Source organism: Parasteatoda tepidariorum, chromosome 5, assembly GCF_043381705.1.
Source record: "Parasteatoda tepidariorum isolate YZ-2023 chromosome 5, CAS_Ptep_4.0, whole genome shotgun sequence".
Classification (NCBI taxonomy): Eukaryota; Metazoa; Arthropoda; class Arachnida; order Araneae; family Theridiidae; genus Parasteatoda; species Parasteatoda tepidariorum.
Genome location: NC_092208.1, coordinates 44,551,713 through 44,558,567, shown reverse-complemented (window position 1 = coordinate 44,558,567; position 6,855 = coordinate 44,551,713).

The window sequence follows — 6,855 nt, the reverse complement described above, 5'->3', positions numbered from 1 at the left end:
TTTTAGGAGTAAAAATAATAATGAGCAGAGACCTAAAGGGTTAAACTTTTAACTTTAAGGGGTTAAAAATTTTAATTTATGCTGTGAAAGGTGACAAATAAAATAATGCACATGCAACATAATATAAATGATATAGGAAACTATTGGTGGTTCTTAAAGAGTTAAGTAATGGTTTGTAAACATAAGATTATTTATTTTCAGCTGTTACAATCGTCCCTTTACTTATTGTTACAATTGTCCCCAAGACGCCATTTCAGCTTCATTTGTTAAAAACAATGCTAGTTAATTAGCAAAACTAATCTTTTTTTTTTTATTGAAATGTTAATTAAGGTGTCCACTTACATATTCGGTTACTAATTTTTATTTGTTTAAACAAAATTACTTTGTTACAATATAGTATTCTAATACCAAAAAAAGTACTTGCGTGGCGTGAAAATATCTTTTGCGATGTAACTCTTTCAAAAGTACATAAAAATGGTTGCCATCAGGGGTGTACATGTAGATTTGTTAAATGCACCTTGTGCGCCACCTAGGAACCAAATCTAGAACCCGACACTCGAAATTTTTGCTCTGTTACAATCGTACCCTGTTACAATTGACCCCACTCTCCCCTATATTATACTAATTAATTTTTAATTTATTTAAAGAACCCTAATTAAAAATGGCAGCTTCAGTTTCTGAAAAGAAATATCGGTATTATTCATTGGATTATTTGAAATTTGAATTTATTTGTTCAACAATAAATGAAACGATTCCTATACGTCTTCTATGCGAAAAAACTTTTGGAAATGACTAGATGAAACCGTCAAAAGTGAAAGAACATCCTGACAGGGTTCACTCAGATAAAAAAAAAATAAAAAACTTAAATTTTTCAAAAAACTTTAAGAAAAATTCACATGTCGACCAACTATAAGAAGTTGTTTTATGAAGCAGTCTACTGAAGTTGATACTGAAGGAGGATTAATAACTTCGTACAAGATTTCGCTTAATATTGCAAAGAGGGGGAAACCCCACACAATCAATGAAGAAATTGTTATACCTGCAATTAAAGAAGTCATTGAGAATGTAATGAAAAAAAACTCCGTTAATGTTTTAAATGCAAATTCTGTAAAAACCATTAAGTGCAAATTCTGTAATTACCATTAAGTGCAAATTCTGTAAAAAGGTGTATCGACGAAATGGCTGAAGAAATAGAAACTACGATAATTTCAGAGCTAAAAAATTTCAAGTTCTCTATTCAACTTGATGAATCTGCTTTCGGCGTTTCTGCTATTCTTATGATGTACGTTAGATATTTCAGTAAAATTAAAGGACAAATCATTGATGCATTTTTACTTGTTAAATATCTTGAAACAGATGAAAAAAGAGAGACAATTTTTGGATATTTACAAGAATATTTAAATAAATATGATATTCCTCTTGAAAATATAATAGCGGTTAGTAACAGATGGGGCACCTGCTATGGTAGGGCGTTACCGAAGTTTTGCTACATTTCTAAAAGAGAACGTGCCCGGTATACGTATTATTCATTGTGTGTATCATAGAAACAACTTAGTAGCAAAGTATCTGAGTCCAGAGATACATAAAGCTTTACAGTTTGTATTAAGTATATCAGTCAAATTAAAGCCCAACCACTTAAATCAAGATTATTTTCCAAATTTTGTGAGAAAAACGACGAGTTATTTAACCAATTACTTCTACACACCGAAATTAGATGGTTGTCTAGAGGTGTATGCTTGCAAAGACTCGTTGAGTGATTTGACTGCACGACCGAATTTCTCAGCGTAATAAACCCTGTTCTGAGTGACGAACTCCAAAACAAAAAGAACCATATTTTTTATTTAGTGGACTTATTTGGAAAATTTAATGATGTCCAAACAAAGCTGCAAGGAAAGGATGTAACAATTATCGAAGCTCGAACAATACTGTTAGGCTTCCAAAGTAAAATTAAATTTATTTAGATCTTCATTGCTACGTAAGGATTATCAGTATTTTTCAAATATGAGACAATTAGAAATAAAAGAAGAAGACTTGGAAATATATACAGGTCATTTTCAAAAATTGAGCGACGATTTTATACCGCGCTTTGTTGATTTGGAAATCATTGAAATCCCTGATTGGATTATTATGCCATTTTCTTTTCACCCCCTCAAGTCCTGCAGTCGGCCTCACCGCGGCGAGGGGGTGTCCCTGGGCGGAACGGGTGAAGTACGTCGGGAGAATATTCTACTGGTAGGGCCACCCAAGGCGTGATGGCCGTTCCACTGTGCTCAGCTAACGACTGCAGGCAAATCCAGAGGTCAAGTCAGTCTTTCGCCCTATTGGTTCCTCTAACTAAAAAGAAGCTGCAAACAACCCTTAGTCAGATATTTCAGTCGCATAATGATTCTCATACTTTATCGTTCGTCTCGCAGGTTAATCCGGGACGCGCTCGGGATTTAGGCAGAGGATCCCGTCCGAAAAATTGGCTACAGTCTCCCCAAATTTCTAGAAATTCTACAAAGAGACTTCGTATCATCCAGTGTAATATAAATGGTCTTAGTTCTCTGCAACTGGACTTAAACTTGACCAGATCTTAGATTTGGCAGACAGGCATCGAGTAGAGGTAATAGCACTTCAAGAAACTAAACTCGGAGAGATGAGACAGTTCAAAGTCAAGGGCTATAATACTATTCGAAAGAATAGACTTGCGCAGGGCTTGAAAAACAGCCTGTCCGCCAGTCCTCGGCGGTCAAAAATTCCCCGCGGACAACGAATTTCTCGAATCCGACGTCCCCGCGGACGGCCATTTTCCCGTTATTGTTCGTGATACATTTTCAATTTTTGTTATCTTACAAGAGTCTAGCTCCTCACTTCTAAAATGACCCTCTAATCTCGAAATACAGCAACATACTGCGCATGGTGGAATTGATGTTTTCTCTGTCTGGGAGTACTGCAGCGGTTGAAAGGGGCTTTTCAGCAATGAACTTACAAAAAAACACATTACTTACTGGTCTTAAACAAGAAGCGTTAAACGCATTTATGAACATCTACCTAAATGGAAAACCTCTTTCAGATTTCTGTGCAGAAACCTCTGTAAATCATTGGCTTGATTGTGGAACTGGCAAACGTCATATTTGATTCATTTAAAAAACGCAGTACCATCGGATAAATTGACATGATAATTGACAGATAACTTAACCTTTGTTATTTAAATTATTTCATCAAAGAAATAAATTATTTCATAATAGAAATACTAGGTTTTACTATTAGTAACCTAGTATTTCTTTTATTACTGTATAATGTAATCCTAGTAACTACCAATTCATTGTGCAATTTACATAGATATTTGTAATAAATAAGAGAAAATTATATTTTTATTTTTTTAGAAGCTACGGGTTAGTTTCAGAGGGTATATTGTTGGACAAGCCGTCCTCGGTGACGGGTAAAATTTCTGAGTTTTTTCGAGCCCTGGAGTTGCGGGAGGTGGCGGACTTATGTCCCTTGTTAGAAATGTGCATTTTAAGACCACCCTTGATGTCGTCGGATCATCCGGTGCCTTGGAATATCAGAGCTTAAAGATTCTTTCCGAAGATCGTAATATAGATATCATAAACACCTACCACCCTCCTAACAATCTTGGACTCCCTGTTGGCTTGATGGAGGGATTTCTTGAAAACAACACGCTGGTTCTCGGAGACCTAAATGTAAAACATGCTGAATGGGGTTCTCATACCTCCAACAATAGGGGAACTGAACTTGCGAATTTGGCAAATGACAAAGCTTTTCTTTTTGTTAATGATGGGGGCCACAGCTATCACTCTCATAGTTACAATGCGACAGAAGCTCTAGATATCTCTATGATTAGTCCCGGCTGCGACTTTACACATTGTCGACTCCCGGGCACTTCTTTGGCACCGTATTTTGAAATTCGCCAATGTTATATTCGCCATGTCGGGTTTCAAATTTTCTCACGAAAATCTTCGAATACTAAATTCGCGCATGTTTCACTTGCAACATACGATTTAAAAAACGCATGAGTGAATATGAAGTGTGAATAAATTTAGCTGCTTTCAAAAGTTTTTGTGTATTATCAGTCTCTTTTTATTCAGATTTCCTGAAACACCTATTTATTTCTAACTTTTTTGTTTCCTTTTTAGAATAAAGCTTTGCTGTGGGTGTAAGATATATGAGTAGGGAATAGCTTTTTAATTATTTTTATAAATTTATTTCAAGTAATTTATGGTGTCTTTACCAAGTATGTGGACGCAATATTCAATAATGCAGCAGGGTTTTGTACCTTATTGTTTAGTTTTTAAAACCTTTAATTTAAATAACTACACAATTTATGAGTTTTAAGCATTTTCTTTTTATATACGCGTAATGATGAGGAGATTGTTGCTGTCAGCTTTATATATGAACTTATTCTTTTTTACTTTTCTGACACTGATATCTATGATTAAGTTTGATGTAATGATTCCCATTTGCAGTGCCAATAGTATTTGCGTCCAAACGATCGCACTTAGATTTGACACTTTTTTGCAAATGTTATGTCCCAAACGGTAAATTCCTTTATACGTATTAGCCAATTCCACAGCTTTGGTCGCCAAGACTTAAAAATTTGTAGCAGTTAAAGTATATTCATGAGGTGAACACAATTTTGATTAAAGAAAACTTTTTATGATTTGTAAAATAAAAATATAATGTAAACAGCAAGCATCAAGTTTGACATACTCATATCATAACTGTATAACAATTTAAGGACAATCTGTTTATTTATTTCTGATTCATTAAAGACAAGATATTGAGTCAGATAAGAGAATCTTAACAATTTTTAAATTTAACAATTTACTTTAAACAAAGAAAGTAGTTTTAAAGCACTTGGGTTGAAAGGCTGAGGACTTACACTTTTCTCTAAAACAATTAATCGATGTTATGATAATAAAACAAAACTCTTGAGATCAGTTATCACAGCAAAAGTAAGATTTTTATTACCAAATAAGAAACAATTATTACCATTCTGCAAGGGACAGATAAAATAAAATAGGTCATACAGTTTTCAGACACACAGAATGCATTGCAATCTAAGAATAAATGTTTGAACTTCTAAAGCAAATTACAAACAATAAAAGCTATTGTGTAAAAAAAAATAATTAAAAAACAAGTTGTTACAAATGAGATTATTATATGATTCGAGCAACTAAAAAATTCTTTTCGAATTTTGAAGACTAATGAATACTATTAAATAATAACAGAAAAGTTTTGTGCAGAAAAGATAAGAGAAGGGCTGGTTCATTCCTCTCTTTGAGCTGAAGCTACGATTTCCCTCCTCATGACGTCACGCTGCTCACAGATCTGTGAGATCGCAAGCAAAGATATAATTGAAACTATGCACCATTCTCTCTGTAAAAATAAGTTCGACTTTTTCTTGATATTAGCATTCAAACTTTACACAATTAACATATTAATTTCGTTCAAAAACTTAGTTCAAAAATTTTTCTTGTCCATGATATAAATAAAAAATACCATTTTAAGCTATTAAAAATGTTTCACTAGTTGACGTAAATGACACGCTAAATACCTTTTTTTTAAAGTTTCAGTTTTAATTTTTATTATTAAAAAATTGAAGCATATATCGACACTTTTTAGCTACATATTGTTGGATAACAATAATTTGTAAAGGTGGGTTAAATTTAGAATCCTGATTTTAAAACATGCTGCTAATGGCAATTTGCTTACTCTTAATCATTAGGAAACAACAACCTTAAACGCTAATTACTGAAACAAAATAATAATTAAGGTTCATAATAATAATAGAAATTTTACAATTTCTTATAGATATTTAAATTTAAGGGAACATAAATAAAAAAATCAAATATTTAGAATAACTGCATTAAAGAAATATGTTATGAAATTAGGAGAATTTTAACTATTAATTATTTATACTTTTCATTAAAGTTTTTATTTTCTTTTACTTTATCCATTTTCTAATTTTTTTGCCTGCCTTTCTTTTTGAAGTAACGGGGCGGTTTTTATTTATAAGGCGAATTCTTATAAAAGTTCTTTAACGACAGAATAAAAATATTGCTGTGCCAAGAAGAACTTGTTTGTAAAGAAGAAAATGACAATTTTACTCTCGGTATTGCAGTAGATTTTAAAATCCTTCTAATCGGCAATTCAAGCGAACGATTTCTCATATCATCTTCATAACCTTCTTTCAAGAAATGCTTATTGCATATTCGTGCATATTTTATATTAACTGGGCTATTTCGTTTTCAAACATTGAAGCCATTCTTTACATAGTTGTTCATTTACTTTAGGGAACACGTGGAAATTTTTTTTCCTCTTGTGTTTCTTTTAGAAATTTTACAAGTTTCAATCGTGCAAACTGGCATTTCGTTAATAATTTTAAATTTTTGTAATTCACTACAAAAAGCTGAGGAAAATCATAATAGAAAGCAGCGAATGTCTTGGAATATGTCACATAAAGGAATGTTTCAATATTACACTGCTCAAAAAAATTAGGGGAGCACATAGTTTTAGTGAAATTACGCAAATATTTACACCGATAAGTAACAAAAAAGTAATCATTTATAATGTAAGACCGAGCAGGAAAAAGAAGAAGAAAACTTCATATGCAAATAAAAGTTCATGACGTCACAAACCAGAAAAGAAGATAAGAGCAGAAATTGGGATGTAGCAGAGACGTCTGTTTCACTGCCGTAATTCAGAAAGTTAATTTCTCAGTTATTGTTTTTGAGAAAGGGTGACTTGAAAATGTCTCAACAACGTGATTTACCTGAATCCATTGCATGGCGCATCATCGGCAGACTGGAATCCGGGCAAACACAACGCAGCGTGGCGGACGCTGTTGGA